The sequence below is a fragment of the Melopsittacus undulatus genome, chromosome 10, assembly GCF_012275295.1.
Source record: "Melopsittacus undulatus isolate bMelUnd1 chromosome 10, bMelUnd1.mat.Z, whole genome shotgun sequence".
NCBI lineage: Eukaryota > Metazoa > Chordata > Aves > Psittaciformes > Psittaculidae > Melopsittacus > Melopsittacus undulatus.
The window spans coordinates 23414345-23434591 of record NC_047536.1 but is presented as its reverse complement, the minus strand read 5'-3'; the positions used below and the strand labels follow the sequence as shown (position 1 = coordinate 23434591).

Sequence of the window (20247 nt, the reverse complement as noted above, 5' to 3'; positions counted from 1 at the left end):
GTTTTCATTAGAAGCAGAGGTAGAGTTCCTTTAACAACTTTGCTGATGACAATCTCCCTAATCAACTCTAGTAATTTTTAATCACATTCTCTATTTTCTACTCCAATTTTTTTCTAGGATCTAAGTCAAGCCAAAGCATATGAATGAATTTTAGTATGAGGTGTCCCTGCCCATGGCAGGGCGGTTGGAACTAGATAATCCTGAGGTCCTTTGCAACCCTAACTATTCTATGATTCTATATACGATGGCCTTACTGTCCATGTAGTCATTTAAGTTATTGACAATTATCTAGCTATTCCCTGTCTTATTGAAAATCAACTTCCCATCCAGCTTCACCAGCATAACAGTTTGTTATCCAGTCTTCTTTCAAAGAAGCAACTGATTTCACTAGTATGGGATGAAACCCATACTGGTGGAACTGGGAGTGGGGGGGTGGGATGCAGGGGGTGGGTGGACAGACAGACTGATTGATCAATCAATCAGTCCACAGGTTGCAGAAGGAATCCTGGATTCCTGCCTAAGGACTACAGTGGGAAGGAGTGCTGAGCTCTCTGTGCTGAATGTACATCTTATTTATGAGAAGCTCGCTGTCCATCAGCCAGCATGTTCAATGCTTTGTGGCAAGTTATTTTAGATCAGTTGAGTTTAAACTGCTTCAGTACCTGTCTTCTGATTGACTGGTGGAAGGTAAAGTGATTTTAATATCAGGTTTTGCCCTAACAGTGAATGGATTTTTGATTTATTTTTTTTAAACTTTTGCCTTTTCTGTGTTGTTACTTTTGGTTTGCGTTCAAGTCATATGCTACCATGTAATAGATGCATTATTAGGTGGGCTTATCTTCAGTGCACTCTACAGGGCCTGCTTAGAATTTAATCTGCCTCCCAGAGATTATCAGTTTGCTTCCTGTTTTAAAATAATTCTAGTGTTCTGGTTTATTTTTACTAACATCAACCTTATAATATTTTATTCAGGTTGTTTGAGGCTCAGGAACAGGACTCTCTGATTGTTTCAAAATGTACTCCTGCCTTTGTACTGGGATTTAAGGCACTTTATAAAGCGCTCTTTAAGTGTTCTGGTATGTCTCTCATTTTCTGAATGTTTAAGTCTTTTTCTGTCTTATCTGGGAGAAATATAAGTTATAATTATTTCCAGGTCTATGGAACTGCCTCTAGGAGAATCCCCCAAAGATGGGGAACTGGCAAAGTGTCTATCTTTGAGGACTAGGAAAGAAGGAACCTCTGAAACTATTGTTGTTCCATGGTCACTTTTCAGAGAAAGAACTATATGAAATACTTCACCTCTTATTATGTTGTAAGAGCTTACATATTGTTTTGATTAAAGGACATTACTTCTTAAACACATCCATCTTCTCTTTTTCTCTGCATGACTAGATATAGGTTTTACAGTCATGGATATGGGAGATTTCCTATTTGTATTCACTATAAACCCTGTATTGTCTTAGTTTTTTTTTCTATTTGAATGTATAATTCAGGAACAATTTGACTTTTATGTTACAATCATCTAAGAGGTGAAGTTTTTTTGTTTAATAGGATATGAGTTATGAGATATTTGATCTGTGATTGGTGAAGGCTGATGGTGGATTAGCTTCAGTAACAACAATAATCCTTCTGGTGATGATGGCAATGTGATAAATGAGAGCAATGGGTGATTTATATCTGATGGTAAGACCAAAATGAAACCTCTCTCTGGCTTTTCCTGCTGATTAATTTTAAGCCACTTGCTTGAAAGTCAGAGGACAGAGAGTTTCCCCAGTGAAGTTAATGGAACAGGAAGAAGTGCTGAGTTCCATATGATACCTATTTGTAGTGAATGGAAAGCAAAATGAGTAATAGGTGATGTAACGTTAGTTGGTAGTGTTTCCTACTGTGCAGTACATGCGTAGATGATGGGGTACAGCTACAGTGATCAGACTTGCTGATCAGTCCGGGCTGTTTTATCTGAGAGACTGCTGGGATCCCGAGTGCACCAACAGCCTCTTCCCCACTCTTGGCCATTTGGCTGCATGTTCTGGAGGCCGGCTTTGATACGGTGTAGCTGTAACAAGGAAGGGCTGGGATAGGCCTCCTCAGGGGCTACCTGCTTCCCTTGGATGCCATGGAGAAGGCAAGAATTACTCCTTAGCTGATGGCAGAAGTATCTGCAAAACGGAAACTTGAAGGGGCTAAGACATAAGTCTAAATTTAAGAAAAAATGATAAACATCTTTTATTTGTTTTCCATGTGTAATGGATCTGCTAAATATACTGCTCTTCTGCTTGCCTATATTCTTGAACTCGTAAACTAAGGGGTTCAGATCATGTTAATCTTTGGCAACAGGCATAATTTCTGCCTGAACGTACAGCTTGCATATTGGTGACACATGTTGGCTTGCCACAGCTGCAAAAGTAATGAAGGGGGGGAGGAGGAGGGCCTGTTCTGTTATGGTTACTGATGGCTATGAGGGGGAAAAGGTGGTTTCTGGATATTCCTTTCACATCTGAGCAAGCTTATGTTATCCTGATTGTGGCAATGGCAAATAATAACAGTTGGAGTCATGAAAGTTTGCAGCTAGTTAATGCAAATTAAATTGTGGCACTTATGTGCCCTTTTTTGTAATGAAGAAATAGAAAATAAGTTCAATTGCATTGTTCTTATCTGTGACAGAAGAATGTGGCATCGGTGAATCAGACATCGTGTACCATATGGAAGAAAGACATTGGAACAGTCTCGGTTATCTACACAAGATCAATGAGAGATCTGGACTAGATCTACAAAGTGTTGAGTGGCACAGCTTTCTTCATAGAAGGGAAATCCATGTGTCGCCCATAAGTGGGAAGTAAGTATGAAGACAAATGCCTGGAAGATATGTGTTAATTGATAAACTACCCACAGGAAAATAACTCAACTAAAAATGAAAAAAATTATAGACAAACATCTGAGTTAAAAAGTAATTGGGAAATACTCTTCTGGGAAGAAGTGACTTCAAAGGGTTTGGGGGTTGTGGTGGAAATGATCTCACAGTGTAACACTGCTGTCGAAAGTGCTAATGTAGCTCTGAAATGAGAAAATTGGACCAACTTCAATAGGAGAGAGAATAAATATTTGAGAATGCTATAGCTGTCTCTGGAAGGTACTCCAAGAACACCAATAATTGAGTGGAAAGTAGGGATAAACTGTAAAAATTATCAAAGGAATAGAAAAGTATGTCTAAAAAGAGCTCTCAAAGCTCAATCTCTTTAATACCAAAGAGAAACTGTAGAGTGTCTCAGTTCCTGAGCATACTTGGTGTGGTTGGAACAAGGATGGGGTGACAGAAGGGTTTTAAATCAACATGACAAGGTATAATGACATGAAGTTACTGGAAGTAGAAGCCAGGTCTAAAAAGCTTGCAAGATCTAAACTATTTAGGCTCACTGCTTTAGAACATCTATCCAAAGGCTGATAGGAGTTTTCTACTATAGAAACTTAAAATAGAATTTTAACTTTTTTTTGTTTTTAAATTAAGAAATAAATTTTTTTAAGCAGAATTGCTGGAAATTACATCATTGTCCATGTCATGTACTAACAAATAATTAAACTTTCAGTTTAATATATGAATTTACAGGTCTCTGAGTATGTGCCAAGAGTATGGGTGCTTACTTCAAAGAGATTGCTTTAGGGTTGTGGCACTATAGTTTTCCTACCAACTTAACGTACCTCTCTGCTTATTTATTTCAAAGCGTCTTGGTACTTTTTTCTTTAATCTTGAGATTTCTGAAACCTCTTTAGCTCTAGGAAAATAAATCGTATTTACCTTGTGTCAGGCTTTGAGCCAGACCTGCTGGTGCAATCCATTCAAAAGTTTGAGAAAGCATACACTGAAACAACAAAATTTGAAAGTCACCATGAAAGTGATAGAAAGCTCGGGGTGAATTCCTAAATAATATTTCTTTATATAATATGCAGTAGTTGCAATGAACTTCTTTTTCATGCATTGAAAAAATGCATGAAATCCCCTGAAAAGCAAGATGTATCACTTTCAGGTGACCCAACCAACGTTGTTTCTCTGCCACTCTGTATAAAAACCAGGATAGGTAATTGCTGTGTTTAAGACATGACAGAGCAGAGCATCTCTTCCTGGCAGAGCATGAGATTGAGGATGTCCTTGGTTGAAGTAAGCATTACTTAGCAACAACTAAAAACATCGGTGTTATCAGCATTGTTCCCAGGCTGAAAGTCAAAAACACAGCATTGCACCAGCTACTAAGAAGGAGAAAACTGACTGCTACTGCTGAATCCAGGACAGTAATAAGTCTTTGTAGAATCTGCATGCTTTGGGCTCAGAAAGTGGTCTTTATGGTTTCTTTCTAACTTATTGTTTTAATACATCACAGGATTGAACTAGATCTGCTTCACACAGAGCTTTGTTTAATTTCAGCGTGTGTTACAACTGGTGGTTCACTGTGGGCCATTGCAGATAGTTTCCCACAGTGGAACGGGGCATCTTTCTGATTTTTCTTTTAAGCAAATATATTCCCACCACTGAGAAACATGGGTCTCATTAGAAGCTGCAGCTTTCACAGAGGTGTCTGTAAAAGCATACCTGCCACCATCAGCAGCTGGACTTCCTGCTGCTCTGAGCACAACTTCTTATTTCAGGGTTGCTTTACACCGGCACAGGCAATACCTCAGTTCCAGACACCTTTGAAAAGTGTCATATCCACTTAAAAACATACTCTGCAGGAAGAACAGAAACAGGCTTCTATGTGTGCACAAAGTTTAGGCATTTTTGACAGGGATACTTTTATTGACAGGATGAAAACTTAATATTTTGCTAAATGGTTTAAATTATGTTGAACAAATTTGAAATGCTTAATTAAATATAATTATTAACACCGTGTCTTCCTAAGTATTTGTAGGTGAGAATGCATCTCAGATTTTTTTCATGGTATGAGCATAAAAATGCAGAGAGAAGCAAATGAAAAAGGTGCAGTGAGAGCACTGATCAGTGCTTCCTTCTACTGCCTTATAACTCCAACACATTTATAATTAAATGAAATTTTAATCACCCGATCAAAGAAGAGTGAAGAGAAATAGAGGGATTTGAAAAACAAATTTCATAAGCAAACATGATTGAAGAATTCAGTGAGGTTTTCCATTAAATTTGCCCTCCTTTTTTTTTTAAACTTTGAAATAAAGGTTATGCAACATTTCTTCTATGTAAATATTTCTACCACATGGGCATGTACACATGTTAACTAAGTGTACATGCCCATGTGGTAGAAATATTTAACATGATGTTAACTAGCCTAGTAAAGGATTTTAGTGGGTCTTTACTCAGCAAAATACTGGGGGTTAATTCCTACATGTAGCTCTGTTTATGAGTCAGTTCATGTGTAACAGATTAAAGGGAAAACTAAAGGTAAGAACCTATATCGAAGCTGGCAAAATTCCTTTCCAGTTTTCAGTAAATTGACATTTTTCCCTGGTTACCCTTCCTATCTGTGATCACTTGTATATTTTCGCATTTAGAATGCTCATGAAAGCTTTCTGAGCCAGTTCAATGGATTAAAAATAATGATTCTGTAAACTGGCAGATAAAGAAGTGCAACTTCGATATTTAGAAAGATAAGCCGAGACATGTTCTTTTCAAAAAACCAACAAACAAAATCCCCCCAAACTAACAAACAACCAAGATCAAACCACAAAATCTCCCTGCCTGAAATCTAACAACCTCAAAAGACCTTTTTGAGAGAGGCTGTGAATAAAACTGCCCAGAATGTAGAGCAGGGAGACTTCAAACTATCGAAATAAAATGCATGCAACTCTGAAGGGCAGGGGTTAACTTTGCAGTCAAATAACATCTCTAAAGAGCCCTTACTGTTGCAATCAGAAGTGTTTCTGATATTAAGAAGATGGTCCACACAGTATGAAACAAACAGCAAAGCAACAAAGGCACTTTTAAACACAGTTTTCACTGCATAGCTGAATGTCAAAAGAAAAAGAGAGCTAAATAATGTATGAGGAGAAACGAAGTAGTGAAAAATGTAGAATTAAAAAACCAGTAAGAAACGCACTCCTATAGTAAAATAACAAATGTAATAAAATTAACAGAAATTAACAGTTGTTCATTTTCTAGTCACTGCAGTTACTATGCAATTGATAGAAATGTGGTAGATATATGGGCTGGAAGAGAAATACTAATATTGCCAATGGCCATCATAAATAATTCTTCATATTTTGTTAATTAATAAAAGCAAATGTTGCTTGCTACACTTGCACAGAATTATAGAATATCATGAATATTAATGGAGGATTAGACACTTGGATATGTCCAATTCTGTACTGCAGAATTAGTTTTTTGTGACATGCTATAAAGAGAACTTAAGTGCAAATTCGAAAAACAGTTACAGTCTGAAGCTTGAAGAGAAATATTATTAGTCCCAAAAGTAAATCCAAACACTTAAAATTTTCAGGAGTTATAATAATGTTTTTGTTTCAATATTTAGAGTAATTGTTTACCTTACTTGGATGGGGTAAAAAATAATTCAGCTAACCAATTGAAGCAGTGTAAAAATACAGCTTAGGAAATATACTTTGTTAACATTGCAATCACACAATAAAAGAGCATATAGAGATAATATAAGATTTCAAATCATTTCAGAAAGAAGCTTTGACACAAGAAGGCTAAACTAAAAAAAATTTACAACAAAATCCTGAAAAGCCAGAAACACCAAATAGAATCAAAACAATCAAAAAGCATGGGCAATACTGGAAAAGAAGAATTTGAAGTTGAACAGAAAATTGGAGCGAGTAAACTCAGGAGAGCATAAAGTTAAAAACCCAAGTTAAGAGAGTCTTAAAATTTTACTCTTTCTCAGACTAGTGTGGGATATTTGCAGGAGTAATTTGAGAGTAATGAAGTTAAATATACCCAGTGCCTTGTAGAAGTAAGATGCAATCTTTTTAAGTCTAAGCAACAAAGTGGAAGTTAAATGCCCTGTAGAAGAGTTTAAATGTTTTGGTCCTACCGAAACAGTAAGTTGTTGTCCTATTCATCAGGCCCTAGGGAAAATCTATGCAGCTGGTCTCCCTTGTTCTGCTGATCTGTAGAGAATATAGGCAAATCTTTTGGAGTAGTCCCATTTGAGTGCTGAGCAGCCTGCTTTTAAAGATCACCTCCTCCCGAAAGCAATGCAGAAGCAATTACTAAATTTTAGCTGACAAAATTATAGCCAAGATGGACAGTCCATGCTTTTCTACTTGAGTTTCAGCTCTTTCTCAGTGCTTTTTTTTTTTTTTTTTTTTTCCTTCCCTCTTTTACTGTTGCTCTGAAAAAAAAAATCTTTTGGAAAGTTGACCTCCAGCCCCTCCTTTTTCTCCGCATTTTAGAACCACAGAACAGTCTTGATCCAGCAGTCTTCTGGCAGAGGCATTTTCAACTGATGGCAGCTCATTTTTCTTTTGTCACTCAGGTAGCAAAAGGGAAATAATAGGGAAAAACTGAAAAGACCTGCAGATAAAATCTGCTGTGCTCTTTAGGACTTGTTCAGGGCTCATAACTGGCAAGTTTCCTTCTCTGACAGTCTCACTCTCTAGCAAGAGCATTATAAATATGCAAGCAGCTCCTCAGCAGTTTCCTAAGTGTGAGAATAGCAATTTTTCTTTGATGAACTCCACTCCAATGAAGGAGTCTTCTGGAGTAACTAAAAGTAAAAACTTACAGGAGGAAAGGCTTTTTCCTTAAGCTTGATAACTGCATGGACTAAACCCAGATAAGTTTATCAGAATGTGGACTCAATAACTCAAAACATATCATGTCCCTTTATAATTCCGTAGCTTTAATTATACATTTCAACGGTATATTAATATTTTTAGTTTGCGATTTTTACAGTCATGTGCACATCATATGTGCCATGGGCTTGGGTTTTTTTTTTTATACCTGATTGATTAAGTTCTGTGCAAAGGAATAGTTAGTAATAAGTTAATTAGTTAAATAGTAATTAGTTAAATAAGTAATCATTAAGCTATTTGGCCACTGACAAGACAGCTCATGTTTGCAGTCCATGGCACCACAAGTTTCAGATTTGAATAAATGATGAAGTGTCAATGGTGTTTTGGAAGACAACTGATCAAATTTGATTTAACAGCCTCAAATGTGTTTGTATGAAAAAAGATGTGGAGGGAGGTGGAGGGAGGGAAAGGCCCTGATTTGAAATAAAACTGCAGCCCCTTTGCATTTCTCTGTGTGATCAACAACGCTATTTTTATGAGGTTTGATTTTCAGTATTCCTTCAGGATCATATCAAGACTATTCTTGGGTTAGAAAAAAACGCTCTTTTGTAAGGTCTTTTTACTGATTTTTTTTTCCTTAGTAGCCTTCCCCCAAATGTTGTCATTTAGGTGAGCAATGCTAAGGTAATATGAGCTGACTTTATAGGACGTGAAACTTTTGAAAACAGTGTAGGGCCATGGGAATTGCTGCTTTGAAGCTGGAGCCCCTCCTTACATCCCCCACACTGGAAAATTTTGTAAACATCAAAAGTTTAAAAATTCACTTTTCTTTTACTACTCCACATTTAAAGCACTAACAGATTGTGAAGCTGTCTTTTGGTTTTTAGTGCTTTCTAGAAAGTCGTATATTTTTTGACATGTTTGAAGGCTTTCAGTTTCCATATATTTAATCACGGATTTCTTCTTTCTTCTTCATTTTTAGTAAATTACCACAACTCTTCACTGACAGCAGCCGCTTGTTTACTTGGCTTAAAATACTGTGCTCTTGTGATTGGCCTGAATATCTGTAATGACTGATTTCCTAAGAATCTCCTGTTGCTAACAGTATGGCTATTCTGTAAGTAGGCTGATTAGAAACAGTAGGCTCCATTAGAAACACATTTCTCAATTTTTTGGACTGGGGTTTTGCTTTCCCAGTGTTATACAGCTTCAATTCTCCTCTTCCATAGTGAAACAAAGCAATGAATAGACCATGATCTTGCAAATTATGAAAGGTTTTGATACACATATGAATGATAAGAGACCAAGGGGACAAAAAGCAAGTAACTGTGTGCTGTATGTACATGTCGTGGTTTAAGCCCAGCTGTAACTCAGAACCATGCAGCAGCTCTCTCACTCCCCCCCTTTTCTGCCCCCTGCTCCCAGAAGGATGGGGAGGAGAATCAAAAGAACCTAACTCCCACAGGTTAAGATAAGAACAGTCCAGTAAATAAGATATAACACAAACCACTACTGCTACCACCAATAATAATGATGATAAGGGAAATAACAAGTGAAGAGAATACAACCGTTCACCACCTGCTGATTGACACCCAGCCCGACCCCAGCAGTGATCTAACCCTTCAGGGTAGCTGCCCCTAGTTTATATAGTAGGCATGACGTGCTGTGGTATGGAATACCTCTTTGGCTAGTTTGGGTCAGGTGTCCTGTTTCTGCTTCCTCCCGGCTTCCCCTCCTCCCTGGCAGACATGAGACTCAGAAAGTCCTTGGTTAGGCTAAACATTACTAAGCAGTAACTAAAACCAATGTTATCAATGCTGTTCCCGTGCTGGAAGTCAAAACCACAGCACTGCACCAGCTACTAAGGAGAAAAATGACTGCTACTGCTGAACCCGGGACAGTATGTAATCTATTAAAGTGAGTAAAGTTATTCAAAGACTTAACAGTGACCATGGGCTTGTACGTTTTCCTGATTTAAGATAATTTTTTTCATAGACAGAAGTCGAGTTTTACTTAAGTCATAATGCAACAACTCCAGATTTCCATGGAGATTATTCTAGTTGGAGAATAAAATTTGACCAAAAATCATCTTTTCATAGAAGATTTATGTAGCCATATAATATTACTATGCAAATATGATGCTAAAAAGTATTAGTACCACAGTAAACAATAGCACTAGTGTAGAGTTTGAGCAGTTAAAGTAAACCCCACTAGGGTGTAAAAGGGCTATTAACATCTTTCTGTTCCAAAATGAATAACTTTTTAATTCAAAGTAAAACTTTGTCATTCAAGATGTCGCTTTTTGTAATAAAAATTTGAAGAAATGTGTTTTCCTATTCCCGGCCCTGGTATTGTCAAATGAAGATTTCTGAATGCCTTCAAAGAAGTACTATTTAAGAATTTAATATCTACATCATTACAGAATCAAAGAAGTAACAAAGATGCATGTTTCTAATGTTCTCTTAATGTTTTTTTTACTGTTTTTGCCACTGTAGTATGGCAGTAACAGTGGAAAGATGTGCTAAGGAGCTAAGTTTTTAATGTGAAACCAGCCTCTTGTGGCCAAGCCTCTGTGCTTTGTAAGCCAGCAGGAATGTACAAGGACTCGCCTAAGGGATACACAAATAATCAGTTATTTATTAAGCATACTGTTAGGAATATAATGACATGTACCATGAAGACTGGAATACTTGGGGCAATCTTACAGGCATAGGCCATTTTGCTTTTGTAATCCTCCAAACACCTAACTGAAAACTTAGTCTGGGGCATAGTTTCCCCATTTGATTTAAAATGTGTATAGATAACCTTACCTAAATTTTGTGACACCAATTTAAGTACCTAACTCCAGTTTGAATGTTTCTCACCTGTTGTTACAGACAAATATAGCAAAGACCAAAAATTTTTCAGAAACTATCATGTTTGGTGTTAATATCTGAGTAAAATTATATTGCAGAATATTCAGGGATTTCTTTTCCAACTAAAGAAAATGCACAGTTCTTCGCCTTTGCTTTTCCAAAAAGCATCCTGGTTGTTAGCTTGGAACCTGGAATCACTTCAGTTGACAGAGTTCCTGTGGAAAGATACGTCCAGCAATCAGAAATGGGGGGGGTGGGGGGAAATCTGTCTTCTGTGTGTTACCTGAATGTGCTTGAGATGCTTGAGAGGCAACGTCTGAGGGACCAGATAGAGGTGAACATGGTGAGCAAAAATAAATGCATGGTGCTCCGAGAAGCTTCTCAGAGTAGCTCTGAGAAGAAACTTAGAACAGCAAGAGGAAGACAGGCTTGCCAGAACATAACATTTTGGAGGCTTTTGAAAGACCAGACCTTTTTCTCTTGCTTTCTTCTTGTGTTACTTCACTTTCGTTAGGTGATAAATATGAAGTGATACGCTTACTTAGTGGTAGAATGGTTTGAATTTTAGAGGACTGGAATGTTCTATGTTGTTAAAGTTGCCACTTATTACATGAAATAATTAATAGCAACCAAATTTTACAATGGAAAGAATTTTTATTGCAAAACTTTATGTGCTGATATCTGTAGGGCAATTTACAGCATTAGCAATTTCTTTTCTTTTGAAAATGCTATTCTTACTCTATTTCAAGTGTTCAAGTTAAAGGTGTTCTGATTTTATGTTTCGTTTTCCATTTGAAATAAGAAATAACTTAGTCAAAATTGCCCATAAAGGAAAACCGATTTTTCAGACACTGCTGTTACCTGAATTAGGGCCAGATCCAGCTTCTATTCCAGCCCTGAGGCACTGAACTTACATCTTGTTATATTATTGTAGATATTTATGGGATATAAACAGTTTTCTCATTAAAAAAAAAAGAAAAAAAGAAAAAAAAGAAATTCCAGGGACTTGTCCTGTGCTGCTTTGAAATGAAACTATGAAACTCAGCTCTCACTCTGGAGGGTGGTTTAGGTTGTCTGGAAGCCAGGTTGAAGGAAGCCTGGTTTGCATTCGCAGTATCAGCAAATGTAGCCCTATGAAAAATTTGGGGTGTGTGCACATTTGTGTGTCTTTCCATTATGTTTTATCTCAGTCAGATTTTCCTTTTCTCCCTGTTCGGCTCATTATATTTTCTACTGTTGTAAGTTTACAGAAAAATGCAGGTATTTATTTTGCTTTTCCTTTTTTTCACCCTTTATTTCCTCTTTCCATAACTGGCACATCTTGGCTTCTCTTCTGTACTGTCTCATGAATATATTCCTCTATGACATTTGTCTTCCCACACTTCTTTTCCTATCTGCTATTTCCTTGTCCTCCCTTTGATGTTTTCAGGCGCTCTTCTGTCTTTCCTTCATCCACCTTATTTTTTTTTATTATCTATTCTTTTTGTTCCCTGTCATTTCCCCCATTTGTCATTCTCTCCATCTTCTCATAATTTCATCTGGCTCCCTCACCATACCTGCATCCCTCTTTGTTATCTCCAACATGTATCGTTGTGTGACTCCTGACTTACATGCATCCCTCTAACCTGTACATGGTGCCCTCTTCACATGTACATCTTTCTGCAGACATTATTATTTGCATTAGGGCTGGGAAGAGACATGAGGAGTTTTTCTCCTGTTTCAGATGTGCATGTGGTCTGTTTGCAATTCAGACAAGGATCAGTGTGCATCCATCATCTGAAAACTCAAGTGAATTAGTCTGTGGATAGTCACAGATTGTATTTTTTAACTGTCTCATGCTACCTTGTAATAGGATTTGATGTCTTTCATGGGTTTATGAGACCAGATGCCTCTTGGTAATGTCACTTTGATTTTGAAGTTATGTTTGTGTGGGAGAAATCAGCCTGATCAGTCCTTGGTTTGCCGCATTTATATGGTACAAGAATGTAACACTTATAATTTATTTACCTCTTTTTCCATTGCAAATGCTTTTATCAGGAAACTACTGCTATTCTGAAAGCCTTTGCAACTTGTCTTAATGTGTTTTTATCAATACATGAATAAGAAACTTAGAAGCGCAGCTAAAAATGAAAGTTGCTGTTATTTGCAGGAGTTACTTTGTCTTCCCACACTTCTTTTTCTACCTGCTATTTCCATTTCTTCTTTTTGATCTTTTCAGGTGCTCTTCTCTATTCTTCACTGGTTCTCATAGGAAGGAGGTTCTCTGTGACATGTTAATATCAGCAGGTGATGTAAATATATTTGCTGGAATGTCCATCTGGATGGACAATTACAGAATTCACACGAACATGCTGCTCACTTCTAAAAGGAGAAATAACGTGTCTGGGCAGCAATACAGTGTGAGGATGAGAAAACCTCTCTGGGTTGTTGCCATACTTCAAAACTCCTGTAAGCTTTCTGAATCAATTTTAATCTATGACGTGTCTAATCGGACATTTTCTCATTAGAAATCTTTATAATGTTCAGATGCAGTGTGATCTGGGAACGCAAATATGAAATAACTGGCAAGTAACAAAAATCTTTGAGTAGGATGAACAACAGAGTGGAAATACGCACCTTTTGTACCCAGTATTTCAAAAACTGAACTCACTATTACAGACAAGTAAATCCTTAGCCTTACATGAAAAAAATGATAGAAATAATTAAAAATAGACTAATGAAATTCTGTAACATCATGATAGGATGAGGTCTGAACAATACAATCAGCTATGAAAGAGTTCCTTTGCAAAAGGGCTATCATCTCTCAGTGAGGCTTCTCATTGTATTAAATGTGAGGTCCTGATTGTGCCTGAAAACAGATCACTTGGTTAAATAGATTATATCTGATCTAGTTCTTGCTTTTTTGTGGGAATAGATGTAACAAAAATCAGAAGTACTGCTTTATGCACACTTGGCTTTGGTGGAAGGCAGTATAAGATCATTATTATTTCAGAGGCACTTTTCTTGCTGCTAACTCTGCTATAAAATTAGACGAGTATCCTGTAATAAGTAATTGAGAATATGGTCATATTTGGAGAACATTCAGGTAAACATTAGCATTTGGAGTGGTGACACGTGAATGATAGAAGTGAAATCCATGTGATTTGTGCCTTTGAGTATAACATTCTGAATAGCTGCTTTACATTTTGGTAAAGAATACTACATCAATTCAGAAGAATGTCTTATCTTTAGGCTTGAGAGGTGTGGTACTTAATGGTTTATCCTCAGATCTGAGAAATCAAACAATCCTATGTCACTGGAAGCCGTCAAAAGGAGAAAATCCACACATGGCTACAAGTTAGTGCTAGTTTATTGCTCTACCTTCCCTCACAATTTAATGTGCTATGGTCATGATTATCATACACTCTCTTCTTCCCATCTATTGCTGAGAATTTTGTAACGTGCATTGTCTTTCGCTCATATGATGATCTAAATTCTTTCAGCGAGATGTGACCTTATTTCCTTGTGAGAAATAAAAGGTATGAATATCGTTTGCAATTTAAATGCTTTATTTCTCAGAGAAGACAAATATAGTGAGTATATTGATCATAGAAATATTGAAAAAGTCAAAGATTTTGGACTGGAACAATCGTAGGCAAAAAATTAATTTAAAAATCTTTGGGAAAATAATCCATACAATCTTTAATTATGTTTATTTAATAATGGCAACCATCAGTGAATAGTTAACCCTAATTTTTATTTTTTCTTTTGTACCTAATTTGAAAGGGCTTTAACTGAAGACTATTTCACATTTGTGTTGTAAATCAATCTGGCTTTCTCCTGCTTTCATGGAAGTAAGTGGTAAAACTTTAGAGGTTTTGTGTCCTTAATTAGAAGTTTCTTCACTTGCCTGGAAAATAAAGACAGCAAGAGCAAAACCAAAAGAGCAGATCATTAGGAATAATGCAGGAAAGAAAGAGACAGTGGTGACATAAAGGTGTTAGATATATAATAACTACTGCCAGTAATATTTTCTAGGTATGTTACTTGTTGCATCTGTTTCTGCTCTGATTGCGTCTGTGATACAGTTTCAGGATTTTAAATTCTAACTGTTTTTAGGGAAGGGTTTTTTGTTACTCTTTGGCATTCTTCCGTATATCTGATCACTGCCAAACTGAATGGTTCATCGCTATGCCTCAAAATGTAAGTTATATACAGTACACACATGTATTTTACATATGTAAAACAAGGTTTAGGAAGTGCTTCAGTATTTTACATTAAATATTCTATTCTTTGATTTTAAATTGCATAGACATGACCAACTCATGAAAGGAGAAATAGTATTTTAATTAAATATGTAACATTCTACATGCATAGCTTTGTTGATTCATACTACAGCCATAACTTTTTTCACGCCTTAATGATTGACTGTGCTTTGACAAATGTACCTAAACATTAAAACAAAATGTGCTGTGCATATCTTGGAAAATCCTAAAGGAATTTTAACTGTTCTATTACATTTACTTTCTAACTAACCACAGAAAAGGATTTTAAGTAGCCCAAAATATTCAATTAATGTTCCAATATTTCTGTCTGCTGCAACATTTTGTAATGGACAGTTCTCGGTAGTGCTGCTCTATCGTTTCAGATAAATTGGTACATTTTGAAAGGGAGGGAGAAAAATCCCTTACCAAACCAGCATTAGAATAATTTTTTCTTCCTTTTAAAACTTAAAGCAACTGGAAATGCAAATTGTTAAACTTATAGCCTTACGAAAAGTTACCTCTCTGAGCTACATATCTTCCTGTAACAAATGGAGTGAACATTCTTGGAAACTTGATAGAATGAATCTTAAAGTGTAAAACTTCTCTGGCATTTGTGTGAGAGCCACAGCACTGAACACACACAATCAAGCATCATATTTATGACCTGTCCATTAAATTCTGCAAATATCAGCACTCCCACATGCTTATTTTCTATACAAGAAAGAGACATCTGATCCTTGTTACTGCCATCAGAGTTTACGGGATTCAGAAGTTTATGCACATTGTAAAATTATATTGTATAAATATGTACATATGATGCATAATGCATATAAATAAGAGCTGCTGATCCTGGAAGGGGGCTACAAAACATTTGGGAAATAGCTGGAAAAAAATGATCTAACAGTCAGGGAAATCACTCCTGAAACAGAAAACAAGATTTAACTCCCCACAATAAAGAAACCATTTTTCTCCTATAATATAAAGAATTTGAGGCAAATATGAGACAAAACTCTAAAAGAAGTGAAAACGTGTTTCATATGAAAAGATATTTATAAGTCTTAACTATCCAATTTCTACAGGCAACTGGATAATTTAAAAAGCAGAAAACACTATCTTGCTCCTAAAGAAGAATTGCAGAAATTGGTATTTTCATTTAACTAAAACTCATTATCTCCATTGTTAATATATTCATGTTTTATTTCACAAACACCGGTGGGTAGTTACTCATATTTCAACTGGCCAGTGCTATTATTTTGAAAGTATATGATAAATATCTATTTATGTATACACATAAGCAGAGTCTCTGTATTTTCATTTTAGCTTGCAAAACAAATTCATATCACGTGTACAGTTCTCTCAGGAACTGTATCTTCTTTAAATATTTTGTTGTAATTTAGAAAAACTGTGAAAAATAAAAAGTTTATTAATAAAAGCAAAACATCCACTTAAATAACAAATCATTTACTCACCTCAGCCATGTAGCTGAGAAGAATGCACTTCCAGCCAGGCTTTAAAGTGATAGCTGAAGTGCTGGACTGGAGACTATATTCAGTATAGTCTTGATAGCAGGTTACTTCTACAGACCCACCATAGAGGGAAGCTGACTGGTTAGGTACCTTCTTTTTTGGAGGCATGAAGTAGCATCATGTGTGGCTTAATGGGGTTTCCAGGTTTTCCAAAAGAACACCCACCCACCCAAAAATTAGGTTTTGCTAACTAGATACTTTGCCTCATCCAGGGGCATGAGGTTTCATGGCCTTGTGAGACAGAGTCCTCTTTGGGCAACACCACCAGAACATTTGAGCATCCAAGGCTAAAATCAAGCTACTGAGTGCTGGGTTTCTGTCAAATTTGGGAGGGATTAAAAAAGGTTAATGAGCTTTGGGAGACTTTAGAGAAAGTAAATACCTCTTGCTGGCTCCTTTGCTGGGTTCCTTTGCTTGGTTTCTTTGCCAGGAGCTTCTGATTTAGCCCCAGAGCTCTTCTGCCAAGGATGACATATGCTTGTAGTACAATGTGTAACTGAGGTCTTGGGGTTGCTTCTCTTTTATCCACTTCTACAGTTGGAAACCATTTCCTTTCCTTGCATTCCCAGAGCACTCACTGATCCCATATATGCTGCAGCTCAACTCCAGCCACCTGCTCAGGAAATGGAAGAAGACTAATGGCTAAGGGAAGAGGAGGAAGAGTGCAGCCATGCTCTGGCTCCCACTCCTAAAGTAAAGAAGTACCACACTATCATGGCCTGGAGGCAGAAGATGGGGCAGGGACACAGCATGGTCAAGTATTGCAGAAGAGGGTCTGACTTGTCCATCCATGTAGGCCAGCAATCTGATGCATGAAGCTACCATAACAAACACTGTGATTGTATGGGTGTCTGGTTGGAATGCACGGTTAGCATCTTGTTGCTGCTGTGATGGTGGTGTATCAGCCATCATTGTGCTGAAAATGTTGAGGGCCATGGGCTAAACAGTAGCCATGTCCTGCATCAAGGCTTTTCCTAGGTTCTGCTGATTGTGGGCTTCAGGGATGTAGCCAAAAGCCTCATGTGTTGGTGAGCATGTGGAGGATCCCATGGCTTTTTATACAGTCTGATTCATGAGGTGTTTTGTATGTACAAGTGATACAGAAAAGAAAGATGCAGGTACTGCAAGAATTGTACTGCTTTTTCTCTCTGTCTTCTGGGTCATTGTCCTCCTTTGTGCATGTCAAGGACTGGGAGCAGCAACCAAATGGATCTTGTATTAATGTGAATCAAAGGGATGATGCCAGGACAAAGAGAGAGGAAGAAGTCTGGAGCTACGGCACCCAAACCAATTACTGCTTGCCAGATGGCTGGATATGACATTCTGCAAGCCTTGCTTGACACATGGTCCATCTGCCTCTGCTAACAGAGACTGGGGTAGGTTTTCCTCTTGCATTTCTCTTTCAGCAATTCTGCATTTCTTAAGTGTAAGGGTACATTTATTTGAATTGAAATTTTTACTAAGCAATTATTAAGCCTGAATAAGCATTGTACAGTCTTGAAAACTTTCTTTTAACTTTTATGGCATGAAAAATAGTTGATATTTATTTTTACAGGTGACATGACAGTACTAGGCTGAAAGCATTGCTCAAGGAGAGCTGTGCTTTTCACAGGCCAGAATGTACCACACACAGCTGTGAGAGCATGTCAGTCAGTGCTAAGCATGGAGACTGAAACCACTCATGTAAGCAATCTATTCATAGAATCATAGAATAGTTAGGGCTGGAAAGAACCTCTGCCATGGGCAGGGACGCCTCCCACTAAACCATGTCACCCAAGGCTCTGTCCAGCCTGGCCTTGAACACTGCATTCACAGTGAATGCTGGAGCATTCACAACCTCCCTGAGCAACCCATTCCAGTGCCTCACCACCCTTACAGTAAGGGATTTCTTCCTTATATCCAGTCTAAACTGCCCCTGTTTAAGTTTGAAACCGTTACCCCTTGTCCTATCACTACAGTCCTAATGAATAGTCCCTCCCCAGCATCCCTATAGCCCCCTTCAGATACTGGAAGGCTGCTATGAGGTCTCCACGCAGCCTTCTCTTTTCCAGGCTGAACAGCCCCAACTTTCTCAGCCTGTCTTCATATGGGAGGTGCTCCAGCCCCCTGATCACCCTCGTGGCCTCCTCTGGACTTGTTCTAACAGTTCCATGTCCTTTTTATGTTGAGGACACCAGAACTGCGCACAATACTCCAATAGAGCTCTCATGAGAACAGAGTAGAGGGGCAGGATCACCTCCTTCGACCTGCTGGTCACACTCCTTTTGATGCAGCCCAGGATACAGTTGCTTTCTGGGCTGCGAGAACACGCTGAAGCCGTCTCATGTACATTTTCTCATTGACCAACATCCCCAAGTCCTTCTCTGCAGGACTGCTCTGAATCTCTTCTCTGCCCAACCTGTAGCTGTGCCTGGGATTGCTCTGACCCAGGTGTAGGACCTTGCACTTGTCATGGTTAAACCTCACAAGGCTGGCATCAGCCCACCTCACAAGCATGTCAAGGTCCCTCTGGATGGCATTCCTTGCCTCCAGTGTGTCAACTGAACCACACAGCTTGATGTCACCATCAAACTTTCTGAGGGCGCACTATATCTCACTGTCCACGTCACTGACAAAGGTGTTAAACAAGAATGGTCCCAACACCGATCCCTGAGGGACACCACTCGTTACTGGTCTCCAGCTGGACACTGAGCCATTGACCACAACTCTGCATGAGGCCAGCCAGCCAGTTCTTTTGGTTCACCTACAACTGACAATATTTAGCACTAAGTAATATACTTAGGACCAGATCTTCAAGTGATTGAATTTAACAGGTCCAGATAGAGTTGTCATTTTTAAACCGTCTGTAAATTTTGATCTCAAGGTTCTTTGTAGCTGGTGTAGAAACTCCTAATAATACCAGTGTGAAAAACCTCATTGTAAATGGACACACAGGACCAACTCTAAAATGAGGGGAAATGTGTTTTTTCTTTTCACGATGGCCTAATTAACTCCACAGCCCTGTGAAGTTCTGCAAGAAGGCTCTTACCTTTGCACTTTCTTGAAGACTAACCAGTAAAATCTTTATGGCCAGGACACCCTATATTGCCTGTCCTTTTTGAACAGTTCTTCCTGCAGTATTTTCTACCTTTGCCTACTTTTCTTTCTAATTAGAGTGGGATCACTAAGAAAAAATAGCATCCCAATAAAACATATACCAGAAGTCTTACTAAGAATTATTCATTCAGAGAAAGCAGTATATTGCAGAGGAAACTTCAGTGCCTTGTCATTAAAGAAATACAGTAATTTGTTCCAGGACCCAACACAGCTCTTATTGTAGGGTATATATTTCTTTTCAATGCTGTACAGGACAAACCCTTTTTTGTCTGAATAATTTTTGCCTTCACAAGCCTGTGACATTGAGGTGTCTTAATCAGTTCAGTTGCCCAACACTACAGCTGGATACCAGACATTCAAAATGAGTTCTGCAAGGTGGAAGGGCACCATCTGAGTGAAGATGAAAATGTACTCCTTGAAGCCAATATTCTGGACACGTATATGTGCATTTGTCAAATACAAACTCTGGGGTAATTGTTTGGTATCTAGTGCAGCATGTTATAATGCTATTGCATATAAAGGTGGCTAATACTTTGCCCTGAGGGCCAGGTAGCTCCTAATGATCTCCCTGCAGCTGCACTGCTCCAGCACTGGACGGGGTTCCTCCCAGGTGAGTGTTGCTGGGTGGCTTTTTGTCCAGATAAAACATTTCCAGCAGTGCACCTACCCCCAGTGGAGACGAGGCTAGGAGGCCTCAAGGAGTCCTCTTATGGAATCCTGGCAATCAGTCATCAGGAGGGTTAAAATTGGTGTGTTAGGCACAGACCTGGTTTGGACATGGCTGTTCAAGTCATTGCATATGTGGAAAAACTA

General features: G+C 38.0%; 1 protein-coding gene across 2 annotated transcripts in view; it reads right to left on the bottom strand.

Moving 5' to 3' along the window:
- ASIP (agouti signaling protein) overlaps positions 1–20247 on the bottom strand; it is a 57314-nt gene that overhangs the window by 18335 nt on the left and 18732 nt on the right. Inside the window, exon 1 of one of the 2 annotated variants that reach the window (XM_005147521.4) lies at positions 7011–7258. The exons of the other annotated variant lie outside the window; for it this stretch is intronic. The gene's annotated coding sequence lies outside the window, so the exon portion shown is untranslated. Of the gene's footprint in view, positions 1–7010; positions 7259–20247 lie in introns of those variants that run through there. 2 annotated transcript variants of the gene reach the window in all.